The following is a 26,640-nucleotide window of genomic DNA, read 5'->3' as shown; positions in this document are numbered from 1 at the left end:
AATAATGCTATACTCCTTACACATAAAACTTCCTTAACATATCCAAAGAAAATGGCACAATTACTAACCAATTTATAGCAAAAGATTGCACACGACCCTTAAAAATAAACGCACACTAAAGTTCATGGCAGCAATTGAATATGAATATGTAGCCCACGAAAGAGGGAAAATCAACTGATTTCCCATATTCAGGCATCTCCACTGTCGGCTATGTTATTCAGATAACCATGGCACCCACAGCTGACTAAAGACAGCACAACTGATGAATAGTGACTGTATCCGATAAAATGGAATCGCTGCACAGCTGACTTTCCACCCCACTCAACAATTTTTAAACAGATTTTTGTAAAGCTGGAGTCACGAACAACTCAAATTTTGGTAAATTTCTGTTCAATAGGGGCCTTAAAGTGTTTGTTATTCCAACATTTCCTATTCCTGATATGTGTCTGCTATACCATGTTCTTGTATGAAAAAGTATCCTGTTCTTTTTGCATTGCTTCCTTTGTGTGAAATACCTGGTGTCCCTGCCAGTCCCTTTGCCTTCCTATAAAAAAAAAAATGACCACACTAAGCAGGAGAGCACATTGTGGTCAGTTCTCTAGCTGTGCTGAGAACTCGGTGTGCTCTTCTTCAATGATCGGATTTGTCCTGACATGCAAACCCTGCACAGCCATTCACTGGAAAGCTCAGTGTCCTGCTGCTTCTTCTCCCCCCAGCTCTTATGCAGCTGAGAACAGAGGGAATGTGATCACTTATAAGAAAAAAAGGTAAGAGATAAATGAATATTTAAATTCCGTTCATTAAGTGCATGTGTGTTTTTCACACTAAGGGCACTTGGCCTCTTTCGCTGTACCGGCATGTGGCCTTGGGGCACTTTTCATTTCATCTCAGTTGTCCCCATATGCTGGTTATTACACCCAGCTCCTTGATTTCCATCTTATGTGCAATCTTCTGTCACATCTTTTTGGTATTTTCTCGACGGTATGGGTATAACGGATACCACACTGCACATCCTACACAGACAAGCTCCCTGGGTCACATATGACGCTGGTAAAGAGGCAATATGATGTGTCAGTGCGGGAGATCGCCGGCTTCAGGTACAGCGGGACCGGTGTACAATGGGGAGAGATTCCAGTGTAAGGTCATCGTACAGATTTTCTATAAACGGTGAACTTACACTTTAAAGAAGAATTTCAAGCATGGTATATTTTTACATAGTTGGTCCACTATGGACAAGTGTAACTATGTATGTACCATACCTGGCCATGTCCCTGGAAGCTGGAAATCACCGATGTAGACAACGCTACTCCAGTGATCTCCACTTGCTTCTGAATCCTGTGTCACACATATATAAATAAATATATTTAACCACTTGCTTACTGGGCACTTATACCCCCTTCCTGCCCAAACCAGATTTCAGCGTTTAGTGCTGTCACTCTTTGAATAACAATTGCACAGTCATACAAAACTGTATCCATATGAAATCTTTATCATTTTTTTTTCACATAAAGAGTTTTTGGTGGTATTTTCTCACCACTGAGTTTTTTTTGCTAAACAAACAAAAAAAGACCAAAATTTGTGAATAAAAAAAAAAAAAAAAAACAGTTTTCATAGTTTGATTGATATAACATTTTGCAAACTGGCAATTTTTCTCCTTCATTGATATGTGCTGCTAAGGCTGCACTGATGAGGTGGCACTGGTGGACACTGATCAGGAGGCACTGAAGGGCACTGATAAGCAGTACTGATGGGCACTGGTTAGCAGAAGTGGCTGTCACTGTGTGCGACCGATGTCCTGTTTACACAAGAAGGTAATCGGCTTATTTTCTTTCTCATGCTGTCAGCGTGAGGGAACAAAAACTATTACCACCTTCTGTTTACATCATGTGATCAGCCGTCATTGGCGGACAGCTGATCACATGGTAAACTTCGATCTGTAAACAGCCGAGTCCCAAGGCCGCAGGGGGCACGCAGGCTGTCTTTCTAAACTAGACCGCTATATCAAAGTCCTCAGATACTTGGAATGAAACACTTATTTCCGGGTTTGGCATGTCATTTTCAATACACCACGCAGTAGAATTAATTTCTCCACAAGTTGGACGCTGACAGAAAATGTTACATTTTCCACCCCAAATTCTAAAAGTGGCCACAGGTAATATGAACGCAAAGGATCCAGAGCATTAAAAGCAGATCTTCAGCCTTGGGGAAATTTCCCTTCAATCCACCTCATCTCCCCAAGACTACATAAATAGTCTTTTTTGTTTGTGTGTTAGCATATAGGTTTATGTTGCTTCATAAGGCTCCATTCACACTTGGCGGACTTGTCATGCAACTTTGGACATCAAAGTTGCATGACAAGTCATTCCCGATGAATTCCAGCAACTTCAAAAGAAGTTCCTGCACTACTTTGGTTCAACTTGAAGACCATGGACTTCAATGTTAACCCTCAGAAGTTGCATGAAAGTCGTACCTGAATGTTATACAATGCAATTTGTATGTAACAGTTGTCCATTATCACTGGTCAAAGCCAAAGTCGTATCCAAGTTGCACCCATCCAAATTTGAATCATAGTCGCACTCTAAAGTCGGTGAAAACTTTGGAGTCTTACAAGTGTGAATGGAGCCTTAAGGAGATACAGTACTTCTATAAACAGGGTTAAATTAAAGTGGTACTAAACCATTTCCGAGCACCACAAACTGATAACACTAATTCATTTTTAAAATCCAAAGAAAACTCACCCATCCATCCATGTCTCCATACTTTATTTTGTTGAGAAACCCCCCTAGCATTTCTAGTTGCGGCCATCTTGAATAATGGCAGATAATTTATGTAGCATTTACTTCCTGGAATCCATCTGCCCTTAGCTCAGGCACGCAGGCAGGTGGGTGTGTTTAGTTGAGAAAGCCCCTCCTCCCGAAGAAAAAAAAAAAAGTGCCCATGAAGGCTCCTGGAATGTATGACATCATTTTGGCCTAGGCCAGAAACCAACTGAAGAAATGTAAAAAAAAAAAAAAAAATTAAAACAAATAAATATAACATACCTTCCTATTTATTTACTAATGCTAGCAGCATAAGGATTAAAAATAGTTACACTTTGAGAGAGTTAATTCTGCTTTAACCACTTCAGCCCCAGAAGGCTTTACCCCCTTAATAGCCAGGCCATTTTTTGTCATATGGCACTGCGTTACTTTAACTGACAAGCGGGCAGTACCCAAATAAACTTGATGTCCTTTTTTTCCACAAATAGAGCTTTCTTTTGGTGGTATTTGATCACCTCTGTGGTTTTTATTTTTGGCACTATAAACAAAAAAAGAGTGACAATTTTGAAAAAAATAACAATATTTTTTACTTCCTGCTATAAATCATATCCAATAAAAAATATGTAAAAAAATCTAATTTTTTTCATTAATTTAGGCCAATATGTATTCTGATACATATTTTTGGTAAAAAAAAAAAATCCCAAAAAGCGCATATTGATTGGTTTGCGCAAACTATGGGATAGATTCATGTTTTTTTTAAATTTATTTCTATATATTTTTTTACTAGTAATGGTGGCGATCGGCGATTTTTAGCAGGACTAATCGGACACCTGACACTTTTTTTGGAAACCAGTGACACAGTGATCAGTGCTAAAAAAAATGCACTGTTACTATACAGCGTGATTATCTGGGAGGGCTGCAATATAAGCCCTACCCCGAAAATAAGCCCAATTAAAGTCCTTGTAAAAAAATGTAATCCGTTTTGTAAAAAGATTATAGGGGTATAAGGTGCAGTGTTTCTCCCTTTGTAACTATATTGTGGATAATACCTTATTTACAGCGTTGGGTGCTCACATGACCTGCCAGGTCTTCTCTTCTCCTCCTGGCTGACGTCTGCAGCCCCTCCCTCTGAAGTGCTCGGAGCGAGCTCACATCAGCAAGGATCTTGGCCCCTACCTCTGCAGTTATTCAGAGTGGAGAAGAGCTCCGGAGGGTCAGGTGAGTGCCCAGGGGTGCTGTAAATAAGGTATTTTCCACAATACAGTTACAAAGGGAGGCACACTGCACCTTATACCACTATAATCTTTTTACAAAACGTATTACATCATTTTATAAGATCTTTAACCAAGATTTTTTGGGGGGATTAAAATGATGTCCTAATGCTGACTCCTAAACTGAGAGGGGGAGAGAAGGCAGGGGACACAGGAACTTTAAAAATAAAAAAAAATGTATTGTTTTATTCCAGGTTTTTTTAGGGGTGAATGACACGGGACCAGCACTGTGCTGTCTATCATGCTTTAAAGCATGGGTCTCCAAAGTACGGCCCTCCAGTTGTTCAGGAACTACAATTCCCATCATGCCTAGTCATGTCTGTGAATTTCAGAGTTTTACAATGCCTCATGTGTAGTGGGATGTGTAGTTCCGCAACAGCTGAAGGGTCCTAGTTTGGAGATAACTGCTTTAAAGCATCAGGATTATTCGTTTTTTTAGGGTTACAACCACTTTAAGATCATCACTGTACATACCGTAAATAAACAAGACATCCCCTGAAAATAAGCCCGGTCTTATTTTCGGGGAAACACGGTATCTTGACTTTAGAATCACTTTAAGATGCCTACATGTGCCTTACTGCAGTAACTTATACCTTATCAGACAGCTCTGGTTAGGTAGAGATCAGAAAAAGACAGCCTTGACATGAGCTACTACTTGCTGGGCTCTTTCTTGATGTGCACTTGTGCCCAGACAAGGACATAAAGATTTTATATATTCTGAAAAACATGTAAAAGAGCTTCAAAGCAAGCCATCACTGAGATCTCAAACTGACACCATTCTCAAAAATCAGAGACTAAAAAGGTGAGTTTCTGTCAGTTTCTAGAAACTTACAAGTACCGTTTTTTGTTTTTTTTTACACTGGAGGGCTGGCAAGCTGCCATGATTCTGCTTCAATGGAAAGTAAAAAGGAAAGAAGCTGTAATTTTAGTGTTGTGAACATTAAAGTGTTACTAAACCCACAATAGTAAAATCAGTCTATATATGCAGTAAAGCATGCTTGTTGTACTCACTGTGGAACCTAAGAGTAAGGATGAACCGAACACCCCCCTGTTCGGTTCACACCAGAGCCTGCAAACAGACCTAAACTTCGTGTGAACTTTAGAACCCTATTAAAGTCTATGGGACTCGAACGTTCAAAATCAAATGTGTTAATTTTAAAGGCTAATATGCAAGTTATTGTCCTAAAAAGTGTTTGGGGACCCGGGTCCTGCCCCAGGGGACATGGATCAATGCAAAAAAAAGTTTTAAAAGCTGACGTTTTTTCGGGAGCAGTGATTTTAATGATTAAAGTGAAACAATAAAAGTGTAATATTCCTTTAAATTTCATACCTGGGAGGTGTGTATAGTATGCCTGTGAAGGGGCGCATGTTCCCTGTGCTTAGAACTGTCCCTGCACAAAGTGTCATTTCTGCTGGAAAAAAAGTCATTTAAAATCACTCGCAGCTATTATGAATTGTCGGCGCCCATAATACAGAGAACAGTCATTGAAAGTCATTGATAAAAAAAAAAAAAAAAGCCTGGGGTTCCCCCAAATTCAATTACCAGGCCCTTCAGGTCTGGTATGGATATTAGGCTAGGTTCACATTGCTGCGATGCGGGAACGCCGCGAATCCGCGGCGTTTTCCCGCATCGCATTACTCCCGCCGGCAGTTCACACTGCCCTATGCGGACGGCTGGGGGTGTCAATGTTATGTTAATGACACCCCCAGATCCGTCGGCATATCGCAGTGCGATCTGCCGACTCGCACAGGAATCGGATCGCATGGTGTGAACCCCCATGCGATCCGATTCCGTTGCGGACCCAAAAAAGGGTCCCGTGCGAGTTTGCTGCGGGACCGCTGCGAGTTCAGCCATACTATCTGTATGGCTGAACTCGCAGCGCTACGGAGATCGGATGTGATTTGCTGTGCGAATCACATCCGGTTCTCCCCCCGCAGCGGTGTGAACCCAGCCTTAAGGGGAATCCTGCGTCAATTTTTTTTAAAAAATTGGCGTGGCGTTCCCCCTAAAAATCCATACCAGGCGCTTTATCCGAGCACGCAACCTGGCACGCTGCAAGAAAAGAGGGGGGACGAGAGAGCCCCCCTCCTGAACCGTACCAGGCCACATGCCCTCAACATTGGGAGGGTGCTTTGGGTGTCTGTGACCCCTCAAAGCACCTTGTCCCCAATTCGCGGGGTTCCCCTTAATATCCATACCAGACCTGAAGGGCCTGGTAATTGAATTTGGGGGAACCCCACGCTTTTTTTTTTTTTTTTTTAATAATTTTTAATGACTGTTCTCTGTTTTAAGGGTGAGCCTACAATTCATTATAGCTGCGAGTGATTTTAAATTACTTTTTTTCCTGCAGAAATGACACTTTGTGCAGGGACAGTTCTAAGCACGGGAAACATGCGCCCCTTTACAGGCATACTATGCACACCCCCCAGATACGAAATTTAAAGGAATATTACACTTTTATTGTTTCACTTTAATCATTATTAAAATCACTGCTCCTGAAAAAACGTCAGTTTTTAAAACTTTTTTTGCATTGATACTTTTCCCCTGGGGCAGGACCCGGGTCCCCAAACACTTTTTAGGACAATAACTTGCATATTAGCCTTTAAAGTGGAAGTAAACTCCCCTATCGTTTTCAGCCAAGGAAGCTGCCATCTTTGCCTCTGTTTAATCTTGGTGCTGCACATGTGATTCCTTATGACACCAGCCATTGGATGGTTTGATAGTTTGGCTGAGAGCACAGCCAATGTGCAGTTAGCATTCCCGGCATGCCTTTTTTTTTTAAACTGTTTAAATCTATGGGTTTACTTCCACTTTAAAATTAGCACTTTCGATTTCTCCCATAGACTTGTACAGGGTGTTCTGTGGCTTTTTTGAATTTGCTGCGAACACCCCAAATTGTTCACTGCCGAAGAGGCGAACATGAGTTCGACTCGAACTCTAAGCTGATCCCTACCTAAGAGATTTAAAGATATGTTTTTTTTTTTGTTTTGTGTTTTTTTAGAATCATACTCACCTAGGTGCTGCATCTGTCCCCCTGGCGCCTCTAACACTGAGAACCGAGTGATCAAACACTGCCGACCACTCAGTTCTCACAGCTTCATGAGCAGAGAGCTGCTGAATGTCAGGCTGTGGGGGGGCGAGAGTGAGAGGATGAGCCGGGTGTCGGTTCAGGCATTTGGGCGGATCTCGACTCCACTATCGCATTTTTGCCCAAACCTGAACCGACTCTGTGACATCAGCCAACAGCCGGCCTGATCCCACTTGCTGAAAACAGACTTCACTCCTGTAATTCACAGAAGAACAGCCAAACAAAACTGACTAGGCCAATTTTTGCGATACGGCACTGCATTACTTTAACCACATCAGTCCCGGAAGATTTGGCTGTTTAATGACCAGGCCATTCTTCGCTTTAACTGACTGACTTTAACTTTAATTGCACGGCTGTGCCACACTGTACCCAAACAAATTTTTCCCACAAATAAAGCTTTCTTTTGGTGGTTTTTGATCTCTGCGTTTTTTATTTTTTGCACTATAAACAAAAAAGAGCGACAATTTTGAAAAAAACACAGTATTTATTAATTTTTGCTATAATAAATCTATCCAATTTTTTTTAACCGCTTCCCGACTGGCACACGCCGATGTACGCTGGCAGAATGGCACGGACAGGCAAATTGGCGTACAGGAAACCTCTATTTAAAATTGCTGCCGTGCCATCGCGTGCCGTTCGGGACCCCCATGAGTCCGACCGCGGGTCCCGCAGACTTGATCGCCACGGGATACCAGTGATCATCTCACGGGGATGGAGAACGGGTAATTGCCGATGTAAAAAGCATCTCCCCGTTCTGCCTAGCAACACGTGGCACTGATCTCTGCTCCCTGTGATTGGAGCAGAGATCAGTGATCTGTAAATCACAGCCACGACCCCCACAGTTAAAAACACACTCCTAGGACACACTTAACCCCTACACTGCCACCTCTTGGTTAACCCCTTCACTGCCAGTGCCATTTACACAGGAATCAGTGCATTTGTATAGAACGGATTGCTGTATAAATGACAACGGTCCCAAAAATGTCCGATGTGTCCGCCATAATGTCGCAATCACAATAAAAATCGCTGTTTGTTATTAAGCACATGCAATAAAAAAACAAAAAAAAATTTAATCAGATTTCTTCATCAGTTTAGGCCAATATGTATTCTGCTACATATTTTTGGTAAAAATAAAATCCCAATAAGCGTATATTGATTGGTTTGCGCAAACGTTATAGTGTCTACAAACAAACTATGGGATATTTTTATGGAACTTTTTATGTATCATTATATTAATAATAATAAAGTATTTATATAGCGCCGACAGTTTGCACAGCGCTTCACAGACAGTACAATTACAATATAATTCAATACAGGAAGAATCAGAGAGCCCTGCTCATTAGCGCTTACAATCTATTTTTTTTTTATATACTAGTAATGGCGGTGATCAGCAACTTAAAGCGGAACTGCAACACTTTTGACACATTGGGGACCAGTGACACGAATACAGTGGTCAGTGCTAAATAATATGCACTGTAACTGTACTAATGACACTGGCAGGGAAGGGGTTTACATCAGGGGCGATAAAAGGGTTAGATGTGTTCCCTGAGAGTGCTTTCTATCTGGGGGGGGCTGCTTGTACTGTAAGAAGACAGCAGAAACACAAGATTTTTGTCTTCTCTTGTCACAGAATGGCAAACTGCCTTGTTTACATAGGCAGACCACCATTCTGTCTGCCTCGGGAATGATCGGGGGGTCCCAGTGGACACCGGGTCTACCGAACTCGCTGATTGGCGGTAGCTGGTCAGCGGCGGCGCGTGCCCCAGGCCCAAGAAACAAAATTATGTACGGGTACAGGATTTCTCCCTGAAGGGCCACCCTGCCGCAGTATATATGTGTGGGGCGATCTGGAAGCAGTTAAAGAGTAACCCCACTTGTGTTGAGAAAAAAACACATTTCCCTCTGGGTTATCTGTGTACATTGCAAGGATTTTTACAATCTTTGTAGTGGTTTCCTACCTTTTGTTATTCTGAAAAAATAGCTGTTTGTCTGTCTGGTTCTAGAGTTGCACAGTTAAAGTGGAGGGCCACCAAAAAAAATAAAAATAAAATAAATAAATAATTCACTTACCTGAAACCGCTGTTGCCGGGCAGTCTTCCTAATCTGCCTCTTCCTATTCCGTGGCATTTCCTCCTCTTCGGTGAGCGCCCTGTTGCCTTCTGGGACATGTGTGAGTCCCAGAAAACAATGGAGCCATTCACAAAGCGCCACGCGACTTGTTCATGCGCAGTAGGAAAAGAGCAATGAAGCCACAAGGCTCCACTGCCTGTTTCCCTTCGTTAAGATGGAGGCGCCAGCAGCCGATCCAATGGACGGATCGGCCATCGGGGTGGCCGACATTGCGGGATCGCTGGACAGGTAAGTGTCCTTATTAAAAGTCAGCAGCTACAGTGTTTGTAGCTGCTGACTTTAAAAAAAAAAAAAATGTATTGGCCAGAATGCCCCTTTAATTGTTAAAATAAAAATAAAATTGCAATCTTGATTTAACACACACACACACACACACACACACACACACACACACACACTCTTAATCCGGCATTTCCAAGCTTTATGTAACAAGTGCAGAGCTGTCCTCTGCTAAGGCTCGGTTCACACAGGGGCGACTTGTCCAGGCGACTTCGCCGCCTGACAAGTCGCGCTCCGTTCTGTACTATGGAATCGTTCTAATAGGAGCGATTCAAGTCGCTCCGACTTAGAAAAAAGGTTCCAGTACTACTTTTGCGGCGACTTCGGGCGACTTGCATTGACTTCTATACAGTTGTTTTGCAAGTCGCCGCTGATCGTGTGCAGGTCGCGGCGCTGCAAGTCATGCCGCCCACTGTGTGAACCGAGCCTAAGGCCCCTTTCACACATGCGGATGGTATGTCCGTATTTCATCCATCCGTTTGCGGATGAAATACGGGCATACATTCATCCCTATGGGATAGAGGGTGTCTGCGGATGAGCATCCGCAGACACCCGCTATTGTCCGCCTCCGCAACTGTCCGATTTGGCAGACGGAGGAAAATCCTATTTTTCTGTCCGTCTGCAGAGTGGATCGGATGAACACGGACAGACAGTCCGTGCTCATCCGATCCCCATAGAGGAGAGCGGAGAGCTGACAGGGCGGTCCCTGCACAGTGTGCGGAGACCGCCCTGTCCGCCGCCGGCTCAGCGGGGACAACGGAGCGATCCCCGCTGAGCGAGCGGATCATCACAGGGCGGATCATTACTGATCCGTCCCGTGTGAAAGAGGCCTAAGAGCTGTCAAAAAAAAAAGGCCAGCAAAATTTATCCCAACATTGCTTAGCGCTGAGAGATAAAAAGAAACATTGTATCATTCGGTTCTTTTAGATCAAAAGGGATGAACTTCAGCATGTAAATGAGGTAAGTTTAACCACCTAAAGACTAAGCCTTTTTCTGACACTTGTTGCTTCCAAGTTTAATCAGTATTTTTTGCTAGAAAATGAACCCCCAAACATTTTATATTATATATTTTATCAGAGACCCTAGCGAATAAAATGGTGGTCATTGCAATATTTTATTTCACTCTATATTTGCGCAACGGTCTTTCAAATTCAATTTTTTGGGAAGAAAAATATATTTCAAATGAATAAAAATAAACAGTAAAGTTAGCCCAATTTTTCTGTATAATGTGAAAGATGATGTCACGCTGAGAATCGTGATCTTTAGTCTAAGCAAAAAAAATTGTGATTCTTATTTTATCCAGAATCATGCAACTCTATCTGTGGGAGTGGTTTCATAATTATCAATCAGCTGCTGCACTTGCAGGGCTCTAATGAAGAAAATTGCAGGGTCTGCACCCTTTTAGACATCATTTCCCTTTGGGAATATCTCAAAAATTAAATTTTTGTTCCAGGGGATATCAAAAATCTGATTTGTACCATAGTGCAGACTGCTGGGAGAATTAGTGAACCAATCACACAAGCAGGAAATGACAAATCTAGGAGGCTTTCTGTGCACCATCTGTGTACAGAGGGCCTCCAGGTTGCCATATTGCATTCAATTTTACAGAAAATTACAGTGTTACAGATTGAAAAGAAAAGGTAGCATTTAATAACATTAAATTACAATATGGAATTGTCTTGAGTTTTATATGCTATATTTTTTGCTTATTTGGAATTTGTTTCCCCAGAAAAGCGGAGTAATGCCGCATCCACACGATCGGAATTCCGGCCAGAAAAAGACAGATGAGAGATTTTCATCGGAAAATGGGACCGTGTGTATGCTCCATCAGAATTTAGCTGTCCGAATTTCCGCCAGCCAAAAATTGATAGCATGTTGTCAATTTCCCAGACGGAAAAACGTTCTATCGGTAATTCCGATCGTGTGTATGCAATTCCGACACGACAAAAATCACGCATGCTCAGATTCAACTACGAGACAGAAGCTATTGGCTACTGGCTATTGAACTTCCTTTTTCTAGTCACGTTGTACGTGTTGTACGTCACTGCGTTATAAATGATTGGAATTTGATGTGACTGTGTGTAGGCAAGACAGCTTGAGCTGAATTCCGTCGGGAAAACTATCAGAACTTTTTCCAACGAGAATTTCAATCGTGTGTACGCGGCATTACACTTTAAAGAAAAAAAAAAACAGAACACCATATCACAAAGCCTCTTTTAGATTGTATCCTCTCTCATGAGCAGGGCCCTCCTCACACCATCTTGTTTTTAATTTTATTCTGTTTATTTTATAACGCACTGCACAAACTGTTGGCCTATATGACGTGACTTCAATGCGACTTGAAGCAATGCCTGTGTAATCTTGAGGTCTATGGACCTCAAGTCGCATCAGAGTCAGACCAAAGTAGTGCAGGGACTACTTTGCGACTTGAAGTCCCATAGATATGAACAATACATATTGGAAATCATGGGGAACAACTTGTCATATGACTTTGCAGTCCCAAGTCGCAGGGCAAGTAGCACAAGTGTGAAAGGGCCATAAATCCTGTAAGTTAATATTATTATAATAAATCCCTTTTACTGCTGGAGCTTTATTTTTTCCCCACCCATTAAAAATGTACATTTTAGGACTAAAGATTACCGACTATTCACAAAACATATTTTCTAAAAACAAAGATTGAGTTGCGTAAATAGATACCAATTCTGTCAAAACTTAAAGTGGTTGTGAATCCTTACAATCCACTTTTTGCTACAGGTAAGCCTATAATGAGGCTTACATGTAGCTACCCTGGATATCTCCTAAACCTGCACAGTTTAGGAGATATCACCTGCATCTGCATGTGCCGACGCATTGGCACATGCGCACTGAAGCAATGGCATGTCCGTGCTGTTTGCTTCAGTGAGTGTGCCGTTACCGGCGGCTCCTGCGCGCATGTGCGGGAGTGACGTCATTGCGGCTCTGGCCAATCACAGCGCCGGAGCTGTGATACCTGGAAGTAACTCCACGGAGAAATGTCGCTGGCCGGTGCTGTGTAGGGGCACCGCAGCTGGGGCTTCGATCTCAGGTGAGTATTACATAATGAGCTAGTATACTATGCAACTAGCTCATTATGCCTTTGTCTTGCAGGTCTTTTTTTTCCCCATGTGGGTTTACAACCACTTTAAAATTGCATGTAAGAACTGTGTCCATAGGTGAGGTGTTAAAATTCCTTTGGCTTAGCATTAAAGGGGTTGTAAACCCTCATGTTTTTTCACCTTAATGCTTGCTATGCATTAAGGGTGAAAAAACTTCTGGCAGTCACCGGCCCCGCAGCCAGGTTTTATTTATCTGAGCCCCGTAATTCCCATGCCGGAGACGCGCTGTCCCTCTCTGCACGGGGTCCCGGCTTTTTATTGGATAGACTGATAGCAGTGCAGCCATTGGCTCCCGCTACTGTCAATCAAATCCAATGACATGGGCACTGGGGGCGAGGCCGAGTCAGGTATTCGTGTCTATGGACGCCAAATGCTGGACTTGGGAGCACGCCCGCAAGATAACCCCCCCCCCCCCCCCAGGAGAGCGTTTCTCCTAGGGGGTTATCTGAAGTGAGGAGCAGTCGCTGAGGGACCCCAGAAGTCAAGGATCAGGGCCACTCCGTGCAAAACGAGCTGCACAGTGGAGGTAAGTATGACATGTTTGGTATTTTAAAAAAAGAAAAGAACCTTTACAATCACTTTAATGGTGAAAGATGGCTCTAGAGCAGTGGTTTATTTTGCTTTCTTTTATCCATGCCCTGGGGTACTATTGGAATTGTATTCACTGATACAAATAATGGGCCATTATTCCCCCTACTGACACAAATGAAGGGGCACAATTTCTCCCAATAACGCCAACAATGGGGCCCAATGACACCAGTGATAAGACATAAATCATGCAACCCCCTCCCACCCCCATCAATACTCACCTAAGCCCGATCCAGCAAAGTGCACAGGAGCCAAGGCTCTCCCCCCCCCCCCCCCCGATAGGCAGCAGCAGGCACCCATTAACAGCCAGTGAGGTGGAAGCAAGCACGCATGGGGCCCCTATAGCAAGCAAATTGCTATGGGGGCACTTGACAGTCACTTTGACTATATAGCTTAGAATGAATGCTTGATGTCAAAAGGCCCCTAAATTGAGGCCTGTATACAACCTAAAAACAAGCCTTCAGATTTTCAATAAGACCGCTAGCATAGTATATAAAATGTTCTTTATTCAGGTGTCAATATCCCTGTGCTGTAAGGAGTTTATACATTTCTTTTTCAATAATCTGTATTAAAAAAATATTGTCACAGAAGATGAATTTTGGAATATGCTTGCTATGAATAACCTGAGCACTTTGCTTTCCTATGCATTACACAAATCATCAACAACATGATGAATTCAGGTTTGTACTTTACCGTAGTATCTTCTATGCCAGAGAGAACGAAAACAGGCCTGTGACCATCAAACACTGCTTGGTAAAATGCAATTTCTATAAAGTAACCTAGAAAAACACATTTGACTTTTTTCAGCCAACTGTAATAAAAGAGTTATATAAGTGTTTTCTGTTTAATCCTGTTAATCCTGATGCATTAGTGGTCAGAATCCCAGGAAAATAAACATCCCAAGCTCAAAGGCATTCAGTAGCAACAGAAAGGACACAGGGGAGAGCTCACATGAGGTGCAGGCTACAAGAGAATTGAATGAGCTCATATCGCTGAGATTGGATTTTAGTGTCCTCGTGGGCCAAGTACCATTCTGCAAATACATGGAATTACTGCTATGAAATACAAATTAAAAAGGTTGATGATAAATTTATGGGACTTTCTAGAATTTAAAAAACTGAAGTACATTAAGTTGACAGGCTTCAAAATCTTTTGAACAGGATGCGTAAGCATACCCAGCAACTGTGGAAATGCCACAATGAAGCAAACAGAATACCATCAGGGTGTACAGACAAACCATTGGTTAACCACTTGACCACTGGGCACTTAAACCCCCTTCCTAACCAGACCAATTTTCAGCTTTCGGTGCTCTCACACGTTGAATGACAATTACTCAGTCATGCAACACTGTACCCACATGAAATGTTTGTTCCTTTTTTCACATGAATAGAACTTTCTTTTGGTGGTATTTAATCACCGCTGGGTTTTTTTAATTTTTTGCGCTATAAATCAAAAAAGACTGAAAATTCTGTAAAAAAAATAAAATAATTATTTGTGTCTGTTAAAATTTATTGCAGCGTATTATTGGCAGAGTACTGTCAGAATATGGGCAATGAGCAGCGCTGTGGGCTGGATCTGTAGTGCCCACAGTGCTGCAAATGATCTCTCCCTCTCTCCTCTCACACATCGGTATAGAGAGGGGAGGGAGGAACCGGTTTGTTTACAAGTGATGCTCTGTTATTTAACGTAATGATCACGTGGTAAACGGGTGCTAACAGCGGCCATTTACCGTGATCCATGATGCACCGGGTCCCCTGGACCCGGCGGTCACGGATGTCCCTGGGGGCACATTGGAGCGAGATTCTGGGAGGACGTCCCATGGACATCCACCCAGAATAAGCCGACCGCGCTGTAGCCATGTTTCGGCTACGGCCCAGTCGGCATGTGGTTAATGTGTCATTGTGATGAAAAGTGATCCTTGCAGTTATGCAGAGATTCAACCCATGCAGTAGCAATATCTTACACGGCTTCTTAAAGTTTTTGTAAAGGCTGAAGGTTTTTTGCCTTCAGGTTGGATTCACACTGATGCGAATTGGATGCAGTTTTCCCCGCGTCCAGTTCGCATGACAGGACACTGTGACCGACACTCAGTTCACACATCTCCGGGGACTATACCTCCTCATTGGCTTTTGCTGCTGTCAATCACAGCCAGTGAGCCAATGACAATAAGGAGGGGGTGTGGTCAAGCCACAGCTGTGTATGAATGGGCACGCACAGCCACAGGTCAGGAGCGAGCCTGCTTGGGTTCCCCCTTGCAAGCCGCTTGCTCTTGGGGCACTTGACAGGACGGAGGGGCCAGGAGCGCTGGTGAGGGACCTGAGAAGAGGATGATCAGGCTGCTCTGTGCAAAGACACTGCACAGAGCAGGTAAGTGTAACATGTTTGCTTTTTTTATTGGACTTTAATATTACTTTAATGTATTAGACCCCTTACAATACAACACATTATTATGAGACACAACAGATGCCTTATAATGATAGTTTCATTTATGTATTTTTAAGAACACACCAAAATTATTTGATAGTAGCATAACGATAAAACTAAGATACATGTATAGCCATAAGGCAAATTTGTTGCAACACATGTTTGTACGTGTTCTGAGCAATAAAAGAACTGGGCCGTTTCTGCCTGTCTTTCTTGTTTCCAAGTACAGTAATTCATAACGTATTGCTGTGTCATTGCATAGATGCCGAAACACGTGTCACTTCTCAAATAACTAAATCATTGACATTATGGTAAGAAAAGTATATTTGTCTTGTTTGTACATGTCAGTGTTTCATTTTTTTTTTTTTACAAACGCTCATGTATTTAGTGTGCAAGGATACAATAACACACAAGCTAGAAGTCTGATTAACAGAATGGAAGTATTAGAGCTTCTGCTACACAAGGAGGATTTTGACTTTGTGGGAATATCAGAAACACGATTTGACATCTCACAGGATTTGCTTGTTACTGTCCAGGGGTACTCCCTGTATAGGAGGTCCAGGGTAGGTAGATGAGGTGAAGGGGTGTGCCTGTAAGTCCATAGAAATTTGATAGTGAATATGAGGGATAACGGTACTAAACGGGGCTGGCAAGGAGGGGGAGTCTTTGTGGCTGGAGCTGCAAAGGGACAAAACAAACAATATATTAATTGTAGGAGTATGCTATAAGCCCCTCAAAAAAAGGAGGCACAGAACCACCTACTTTCAGAGTTAAGATTGGTAGGGAGGCAGAGATGTCTTATTAATGGGGGACTGCAACTATTTTGATATTAACTAGGTAGACTGAACTATGTAGCACTCAACTAGGCTTGTCATTTCTTGATTGTATTGCAGGACAATTTCATGTGTCAAATAGTGTAAATTGTTACTAGAGATAGTGCTCTGCTGGACTTACTAATTACAAACAACACAGAGCTGATTACCGAGGTGGCAGTAAGGAATAATTTAGGCAATTGTGATCATAGAGTAATTCCATTCGCCATAAATGATTGGCAAGGGGTGTACTTGGGGTGGATACGTACATTTAAATTTAAACAGACAACTTTGCTAAGCTGCACTCCATGTTACATAATACTAATTGGGATCAAATTCTTGCAAGAAGGAAAGCTGATGAAAACTGGGAGTGCTTTTAGGACATTTTAGGCCGCGTACACACGCGGACTGTTCGCCCAACTTTGTCCGTCAAACAGTTTCGGCAAACAGTCCGCTCAAAATTAGCATGGACGGACATGGCCACACACGACGGACGAACAGTTTGCTGAAACCGTGCGCGATGACGTGAACGGCACGTACGACGGGACGAAAAATACGACGTCCTATACACTGCATTATAACTTTCGGCGTGTAAATCCTTTCTGAGCATGCGCGGAACTTAGTTTGACGAACAAGCCTACACACGAGCGGACTGTTCGCTGAAACAAGGTTTCAGCGGACAGTTTTTCGGAAATTCCGTAAAACCTTGTTCGTCAAACTGTCCGCTGAAACTGTCCGCTGAAAGCCCACACACGAGCGGACTGTCCGCCCAAACACTGTTCAGCGGACAAAGTTGGGCGAACAGTCCGCGCGTGTGTACGCGGCCTTAAGCAACAGTATATGTCAGTTCACTGCAAAGGGCAACAAAAACAAAGTTAAACCAGGGTGGCCGAACAATAAGAGTAAATATAAATAAAAAATGATCTACAAGAAATTAATAAATACAAGGTGGAAGGGTCATCATCAGCATTCCAAAAACACAAAGAATGCAATATGAAATGCAAGTGTGTTATCAGGGTAGCTAAAATAGATTATAAGAGATACACTGCGGAGGAGAGTTTTTTTTTTTAAATCTCCCTTTTTTTTCAAATATATTAATTAGGGTTGCACTGATACCCTTTTTTTTTTACCGGGGAGTAGGAGTACCGATACTTGTAGGCTGAAGTCCCTATGACAAGCATGGGTTCCGATGCAGGAAACCACATGTGATTCAGACAGGAATCACACAGCATTCCTGTTCAAATTATATGAGATTTTTTGCAGTGCCATTTGAGCAAGATCAGAACATATTGCCCCACTAAAAAAAAAAATGATCAGAGGAAGTTGGTCACAAGTAACAGTGATAAGGCAAGTGCATACAAAGGAAAAGGAGGGGTATAATACAAGAAAGCAATGCTAATAACATTACAAGACTCTGGTCCGGCCACACCTGAAGTATGCTATCCAGTTCTGGGCACCAGTCCTCAGGAGGGATGTTGGAGCTGGAGAGGGTCCAGAGAAGGGCAACAAAGCTAATAAAAGGACTGGAGGATCACAGCTATGGGGAAAGACTGCAAGTGCTGAACCTATTCACTCTGGAGAAGAGACACTTGAGGGGATATGATATCAATATACAAATACCGTACTGGTGAGCCCACAATAGGGATAAAAATCTTCCGAGTTTTATCCCTACACAGTTCAAAATACAGAGTTCAAAATCCTGATCATCACCACTGTCCTGCCTGGAGCATTGCAGCATCTTTGTCTGTTTCATCTAAGCTCCATTCCTCTGGTGGTACTAGCAGATTGTTGTCACATGGCACTGGTCTCATAGCTGAAGGTAGACGGTCTAGTCTGCACACTAGGTATTCAGGTGAATTCTTATTTTTAGCAGAGAAACCAGCGACATTAGTCAGGCAGAAGCCACAGTCTGCCACATGATCATTCTATTTTCGCAATATCATCAGGACAGCAAATGGCATGGACTTCCAAGTTCCTCTTAGCCAAGCTCTAAGATAATCTTACACAGCAAATGTGGGGAGCCTTGGCCTTGTCTTGATCACCAATCTTACAACCAAAGTACAGTTCATACTCTCTTTTAACAAGTCCAGTACATGGTGCGTGTACTTGTCCCAAATGCAGCAGAATGTATCACAGATGTTCCAACATTGGCAAAGCACTACTGCTGTCACCAATCGTCTATAGCAAATCCATAACTGGCTTACTTGTTACATTAAATAAATGTACCTAGACAATGCAATGCCTTGAAACTATTGCATCAAAATACATGAAGATGGATATCATCGAAATGTGCAGCATCTGTGAATGCAAGCTGTTTTTATAGCCTTTCCAGGCAGCATATATCCAGCCTAAGCATGCCGAGGTATTCCCAAACTGGAGCAGTTCCACAAACGTTATGCAACAGGCTAATGAGCTATACAAAGCAACTTATTAAGGGAAGTAAATTATATCTCACACACACACACACACACACACTTGTGCTCATAAGTTTACATACCCTGGCAGAATTTATGATTTCTTGGCCATTTTTCAGAGAATATGAAATAGCGGCGTTTTGCCAGCGGTATTACAGCGCTGCCCCATTGATTTCAATGGGGAGCAGCGGTGGAGGAGCGGTAAACACACCACTCCTTCACCGCTCCAAAGAAGCTGCTGGCAGGACTTTTCCCTGACGTTCTGCCAGCGCACCGCTGTAGTGTGAAAGCCCTCGGGCTTTCATACTACAGACAATGGTGCAGCTTTTTTAGGGTGGATTGCAGGCGCTATTACTAACGCTATAGCGCCTGCAAAACGCCCTGGTGTGAAAGGGGTCAAAGTGAAGGTTGTGGAGTGGCCGTCTCAGTCTCCTGACCTCCATATCATTGAGCCACTCTGGGGAGATCTCAAATGTGCAGTTCAAGAAAGCCCAAGAATTTACAGGAACTGGAGGCTTTTTGGAATGGGCAGCTTTACCATCTGAGAAGAGAAAGAGCCTCATCCACAAATACCACAAAAGACTGCCATTGATGTTAAAGGCAATACACGGTATTAAGAAATGGGGTATGTAAACTTTTGATCAGGGTCATTTGGGTAGTTTCTGTTGTGATTATGGTTTAAAAAGAGTAAACACAGCTGATTGATAATAAATGGCTTCAGCCAAACACTAACCTGAGTGAAAGAAAAGTTTTTGTGTTATCATTCATATTCTCTGAAAAATGGCCAAGAAATCATAAATTCTGCCAGGGTGTGTAAACTTTCGAGCACAACTGTATATATTTATAACAATATATATTTTTTTTTTTTTTTTATTAAAAAAAGGAGATTTCAGTAAAACAATACGGGATAGGTTAAATAATCGATTTTTGTGTTCGGGAAGCAAAATATTTGTTGTCCAGTAAATGGGGTTGTAATCCCTCGTGTTTTTTCACCTTAATGCATCATAACTTCTGACACTGACCAGCCCCCCAGTCCCCCCCACCCCCATTTTACTCACCTGAGCCTGTTCGTTCCCATGGCAGGGACACGCTCTCCTTCTCTGCTCTGGGTTCTTGGCTCTTGATTTGAATAGATTGATAGCAGTGCAGCCATTGGCTCCCAATGCTGTCAATTAAATCCAATGACGCAGGGCCAGGCCAAGTCTGGCATTATGTGTCCATGCACACAAATGCTGGACTCAGGAGCACCCCCACAAGGTAACCCCCAGGGAGAGTGCTCCTCCCATGGGGTTTACCGATGCGAGGAGGAGCTTCATTGGGGACCCCAGAAGACGAGGATCGGGGCCACACTGTGCAAAATGAACTGCACCGTGGAGGGAAGTATAATATGTTTGTTATTTTTTAAAAAACGAAAGGTTTACAATCACTTTAATGAAGTTGCAATTTGAAAAAGACAAAACGTTATATATTATATCACAGAGAAAATTTGATGTGATCAATGCACCTGCTGTACATTATAGCACATGCAGGTTTGTAATTAAACTGGTAGTTATTCTCTTATATACAGTATTTGTATAAACACTTCGCTCAACCATAACTGGTATGGAAATCGTCCTCAATATAAAACAGAACTAAACTCAATAGTTACTGGTGCTCCCAACCAAACTGTCAAGTCATCATATGGTTGGTGTCATAATGGATCACAAGAGTCTTTACTTTTCATTCTCTAAGTGCCGATTATGATAGCCTTTATGATCAGGCCATTAAAGTGGTTGTAAATATGGAAAGTTTTTTACATTGATGCATTCTCTGCATTAAGGTAAAAACCTTCCATGGTAAGCTCCTCCCCAAATACCAACCTGAGCCTGGACATGATCGAGTGCTGTGCCCAAGTATCACTGGACATGAATGCAGTAGTGGGAGCCATTGGCTCCTGATACTGTCAATCAAATCCTGTGAGGCGGGGGGCTAACCGTGCTGTGTGTGTCAATAGACGCATACTACAGCCTAGTTAGGGATGGAGCCCATACATCTGTCCCCCTAGCAAGTGACTTGCTAGGGGAGCAGACACAGAAGAGCAGTGGACAGCACCGACGGGGGACCCCAGAAGAGAAGGTTTGGAAGGCTTTGTGCAAAACTATTGCACAGAGCAGGTATGTATAGTACCTTTGTTTAAAAAATAAGAAATGCACACACCTATTACATTACAATCTCTTTAACAGGCTGTACATATCCTGGCAAAGATGTTTTATGATGGCTTTTCATATTTATCGAGCTGAGCTGAGTTCTAATGTGGGAATTAATTCTAGTCTGTGGCTTTCAAGTTGTCATCCCTTCCTACAGTACAACAGTCAGATTTAAAGTTATATTTCATTTTATGGCAGACTTGTGAATTTTGGAGAAAAGAAGATGGAACGTTGTGCAACATGACTTTTCTCTTCTCCCAACTTGGGGGTCATCACACCTCATTAATATCACAGTTAGTACTAATGTTCACATGCGTACATCATAAAATACAGTCCATACATAGGAACAAACACAGCCTTTCTAGTTTTGGTTTACACAGCTGAACGCTATAGGCCAATAATTGTGGACCCATAGCAAACAATACTGCTGCATTCAGACTTGTGTGCTGCATATTGTAGGTCAGTGTGTGAGCCCTAAGGCTGGATTCACACCTATGCATTGTTAGTGCTTTCTGCATTTTGCAAATTTGCACAACAGAACGTGTTCCATAGCAAACTATGGTAAATGGACTGTAGTACAAATCTGCAAAATGCAAAAAGCACTAAAACTGCATAGGTGTGAATCCAGCCTAAAGCAGACTTCAGTTATAGTATGGGTTTGTTAAACATGGATCCTAAAGTGTATCTAAACCCAAAAGAAATAGGCACCTTTCACACTGACACACTGACGGACCTATCGGGTCCACCTGTCTTTTTTCAAGTGGACCCAATTGGACCATCTATAGCTCTGGAGCATCCATAGCACGTTTCTGCTGACACCCGCCAGCTTCCGATCCGGGCTGCCAAAAACAGAAGGATGGGGATTCGTCCCCATCCACTGATCAGATTGGGTGACAGTCAAATGGTAATGGACAGGCGATCTGTTTCCATCCAACTGCCCCATAGAGAAAAGCGGGCTGTATCCGCTCTGTATATTGGACCTAACATTCGGATCAGCGTACAAATTCCCCACTCAGCAGGTGAATCTGCTTGACGTAGTTCACTCCATCAGAAAGGGGCCATATACTGTATATTGCAGTGTACTTATCATTAGATGTAGAGGCTGCATTTGTTTTCTTTAAGGTGTTTTTTTCCCTTTTATTTTCAACTGATGATCATGTTGGTAACACACTTTCTGTCCTAAGGCGTCACTGCTCACTCACTGTACTATATCTATGGAGGAGCAGCTTGTCACCCTTGAAACAAATATAGAAGAATCCCACCTTTTACAAAACATGGGGGGGGAGTGTGTTCTGTAGTCCACAAAGATGGCTTGGATCAATACTACCTGATAACTTTATGTGCTTTCTGCCTCTGTTTTAACTGTTATTAGATAAAAGGGCATCTGAAAAATCAACAGGTTGAGTTTTTTTTTGTTTTGTTTTTTTAATGATCAAACAGATATTTAAAAAAAAATCAAATAGGAGACGATTAATATTAATGTGGTCTCACAGACACCTTAAACAAGCTGTTAGCCCTTGTACACACGGTCGGAGGTTCCGACGGAATGTGTCCTATCGGACCGTTTTGTCGGATATTCCGACTGTGTGTGGTCTCCATTGGAACTTTTCCAACTTGCCGGTAAAATTTTCCAACAAAATGCTCCGATCGGACATACTCCGATCATGTGTAGCCTACTCCAACAGACAAAGTGCCACGCATGCTCAGATCAAATTCCTAGACCAAAGCTATTGGCTACTAGCCTGAACGTAGTCCTGTCCCAACGAAATAACGTCATCATGTTATGTACAATCGGATTTTCCAACAACTTTGTCCGACCGTGTGTATGCAACAGTTTCGGACAAAATCCGTCGGATTTGGTTGCCGGAATGTCTGACCGTGTGTACAAGGGCTTAGAATCTTTACATTTGACACATTTCTGGGAGTGTGGGATACCTGCACCCCACTGTGCACCGTGGCTCGGTTCCTCTTATGGTGCGCAGTTACGCTTACATCAGAACACCCCCACCCCCAGTACTTCAATGTATATACAAGAAAAATGAATGGGATTGAAAAGTGTATGCACAGGCCTGTTTTGAAGCTATTTAACAAGTGACTTGGCAATTAAATCAGCAATATCCTTCTGGATTGAGGAGGATGGGGGGGCAGATGAATACAAGACTGGGAGGAGGGGCTGGGCGCCCTCAAATATGTGCAGGTTTATCCTTGGTAGTTACATTTTAAAGTTTAAAGCAGCCTTTCTCAACCTTTTCAACACAGAGGAACCCTTGAAATAGTTCTCCAGTCTCGGGGAACCCCTGCTAAAAATTAGAAATCTACAACTCCTGATACATTAGTGTGATGGTCATTGAGAATGGTCCTTACACTTATTTTGGGTTTCTTCCATTTGCAAATAATCACACCAACTGTTGTCACCCTCTCAACAAGCTGCTTTGTGATGGTCTTGTAGCCCATTGCAGCCTTGTGTAGGTCTGCAATCTTATCCGTGACATCCTTGGGCAGCTCTTTGGCCTTGGCCATGGTAGAGAGACTGGAATCTGATTGATTGCTTCTGTGCACAGGTGTTTTTTATACAGCTAACAAGGTGAGTTTAGAAGCACTCCCTTTAAGAGAGTGCTCCTAATCTCAGCTCGTTACCTGTATAGAAGATACCTGGGAGCCAGAAATCTTGCCAATTGATAGGGGATTAAATACTTATTTTACTCATTAAATTGCAAATCAATTTATAGCTTTTTTTAAATGCGTTTTTCTGGATATTTTTGTTTTTATTCTGTCTCTCACTGTTAAAATAAAGCTACCATTAAAATTAAAAGATAAACATAAAAAAGGACAGAACGAATGGCTCCTGGTGTAACACCATTTATTGAATAAAGAAGTATCACTAAACACTCACATTGTGTTGATATAAACAAGGGTGTCTGTATAAGGCTGTAGTGGCTCTACCAGCAAGCTGACAGTCTGTGTCCCTAATGTATCAGCGTGCCGCCGCCCGCTCACAGCGAGGATCCAGGAAGCAGGGAGACTCCAAATGGATCACGTTCATGTGATCCTAGAACGAAGCCAGCTGGTGTATGATGCAAAAGGTTGTCTATAAGAACGCGTTTCAGAGGGCATGGCCTGATGGAGACTGTCAGCTTGCCTTGTATCCAACCTGGAATTCTGAACTCAGAAGAACCAATACAGCCTTATGGTCCGTTAGAGCTGCACAATTAATCGTTAATTGTGATCTCGATTCAACCCCTCTGATGATCTCTATTGCAGAGTTTGCTGATTCTTTCATATAATAAGTGGAGAGACATATCTGCTCACTCAGCTGTCAAAAGAAAACATCCAGGCAGTCTACCAAGTTTTTAAAATGAAACTAACTTCCTTCTTACATCAAAGGGAAACTTCTGTGTGTAAAGAAAAAAAATCCAGGCAGTCTGACAAGTTTTTAATGTAAATGCAGGAAGTTTAACCACTTAAAGTCTAAATCTTTATTTGCTTGAAAATTACTTGGAACCCCCAATCATTATATATATTTTAGCAGAGACCCTAGTGAATAAAATGTCAATTGCTGCAATATTTTATGTCACGCTGTATTTGCCCAGCGGTCTTTCAAATGCAAATTTTGGGGAAAAAATACACTTCAGTGAATGAAAAATAAATAAATAAATGAAACAGTAACGTTAGCCCGAAAGATGATGTCACGCCGCAAGAATCGTGAAAGAATCATGATCCATCCTCTAAGCAAAAAAATCGTGATTCTCATTTTAGCCAGAATCGTGCAGCTCTATGGCCCATACAAACGATCTGAAAAATACCACTTTTGACTCGATCGTACGATAATCGGATCGTTAGTACAAAGCTTTCGAGAGCCAATCACGACAGTTCATCTGATATTATCCGATCGGACACACATGAAAATTTTTCTCGTACGATACCAGATCGTACTATTTTCATATAATCAGTACAGTTGTCATCCGAAAATACAAAACAAATACACTACAACAAATGACATCACTTCCTATTTATTACTCTGTTGTACGAGAATTTCCATTACTTTAGTAAACTCTTCAGGTTCGATAAACGACTAGCATCCAATTTTCAGATCGTGTGTTCGGGGCTTTATACAGAAGCGCTTGTGTATATCAACACAATGTGAGTGCTTAGTGATAATTTGCTACTATTTACCTTTATTCAATAAACTGTGTTACACTAGGAGCTGGTGCGCTCTGTTCTTTTATGTTTATTTTTGCAGTTAGGGATGAGCCCGATGTTCGAGTCAAGTGTAAGTTCGACTCGAACATCAGGTGTTCGCCGAACAGCAAACAATTTGGAGTGTTCGCGGCAAATTCGAAAACCGCCGAACACTCTTTAAAAGTCTATGGGAGAAATAAAAAGTGCTAATTTTAAAGGCTTATATGCATGGTATTGTCATTAAAAGATTTTGGGACATGGGTCCTGCCCCAGGGGACATGTATCAATGCAAAAAAAGTTTTAAAAACTTACGTTTTTTCGGGAGCAGTGATTTTTTTTCAATGACTTTTATCTGTATTGTAATTCATTATAGCCGCGAGTAGTTTTAAATGACTTTTTTTCCTTTAGAAATGTCACTTTATGCAGAGACTGTTCTAAACACGGGAAAAATGCACCACTTTACAGGCATACTATAGACACCCCCCAGGTATGAAATTTAAAGGAATATTTCACTTTTATTGTTTCACTTTAAGCATTATTAAAATCACTGCTCACTGGTGTTCAGCTCATTCCTATTTGCAGTTATCAGTACTTCTGCTAGTTGATGGAGCACAACAGTAAACTAACACACACCACACTGAGTTAACTCCTTCCTTTGAACATTCCAGACTGTCATTGTTCATTTTGATCATTTGAAGATCAGACTTTCTCCACTATTTTTTTTGGGGGGGGAATTTCTACACACACTTTTTTGTAGAACTTTTATCATTATTTCATTTTTTCTTTTTATAATTGCTCTCTTATGCCGCATACACACAATCGGAGTTTTGGCCAGCAAAAGACCGTTGAGAGCTTTTCATGGGAAAAGACGACTGTGTGTATGCTCCATCGAAAATTCTGATAGTGTGTATGCAATTCTGACGCACAAAAATTCACGCATGCTCAGATTTAACTACGAGACGGAAGCTATTGGCTACTGGGTATTGAAATTCCTTTTTCTAGTCCCGTTGTATGTCATTGTGTGTACGCGGCATTAGACTCTTTGGACTTTAGCGCTTTGGTGGTATTTTTTGTTTATTTTTATTGTCATTAAAATTCTAGACTGATCATTTCTTTGTCAGTGGGCAAATGTACAAAATCAGCAGGGGATCAAATACTTTTTTCCCTCACTGTATATGAGGAAAGAGGGCAAGTATGGCCCCTTCTCTAAAGTACTCTTGTTTTTACAGATAAGGACTGAGTGACACCAAGTCCAGTGATGCAATAATTACTGAAAATTACACTATCTGCCACTGCATAAATTATCGTATTTGTTTAGAACAATGACACACTATAAGGAGTCTATGTAGGCCATTCTGTGGGATGGCAGTAAGCC

At 42.1% G+C, this 26,640-nt stretch overlaps 1 protein-coding gene across 2 annotated transcripts in view; it reads right to left on the bottom strand.

The window, feature by feature from the left end:
• Positions 1 to 26,640, bottom strand: part of TBL1XR1 (TBL1X/Y related 1) — a 233,468-nt gene that overhangs the window by 175,313 nt on the left and 31,515 nt on the right. Inside the window, exon 1 of one of the 2 annotated variants that reach the window (XM_077487947.1) lies at positions 2,739 to 2,943. The exons of the other annotated variant lie outside the window; for it this stretch is intronic. The gene's annotated coding sequence lies outside the window, so the exon portion shown is untranslated. Of the gene's footprint in view, positions 1 to 2,738; positions 2,944 to 26,640 lie in introns of those variants that run through there. 2 annotated transcript variants of the gene reach the window in all.

This window comes from Lithobates pipiens, unplaced genomic scaffold (genome assembly GCF_037356315.1).
Source record: "Lithobates pipiens isolate NorthernLeopardFrog02 unplaced genomic scaffold, aLitPip1_a1.2 Scaffold_18, whole genome shotgun sequence".
NCBI classification, from domain to species: Eukaryota; Metazoa; Chordata; class Amphibia; order Anura; family Ranidae; genus Lithobates; species Lithobates pipiens.
Note: the sequence above shows the minus strand (reverse complement) of the source record. Positions and strands in the feature narration are given on the sequence as shown.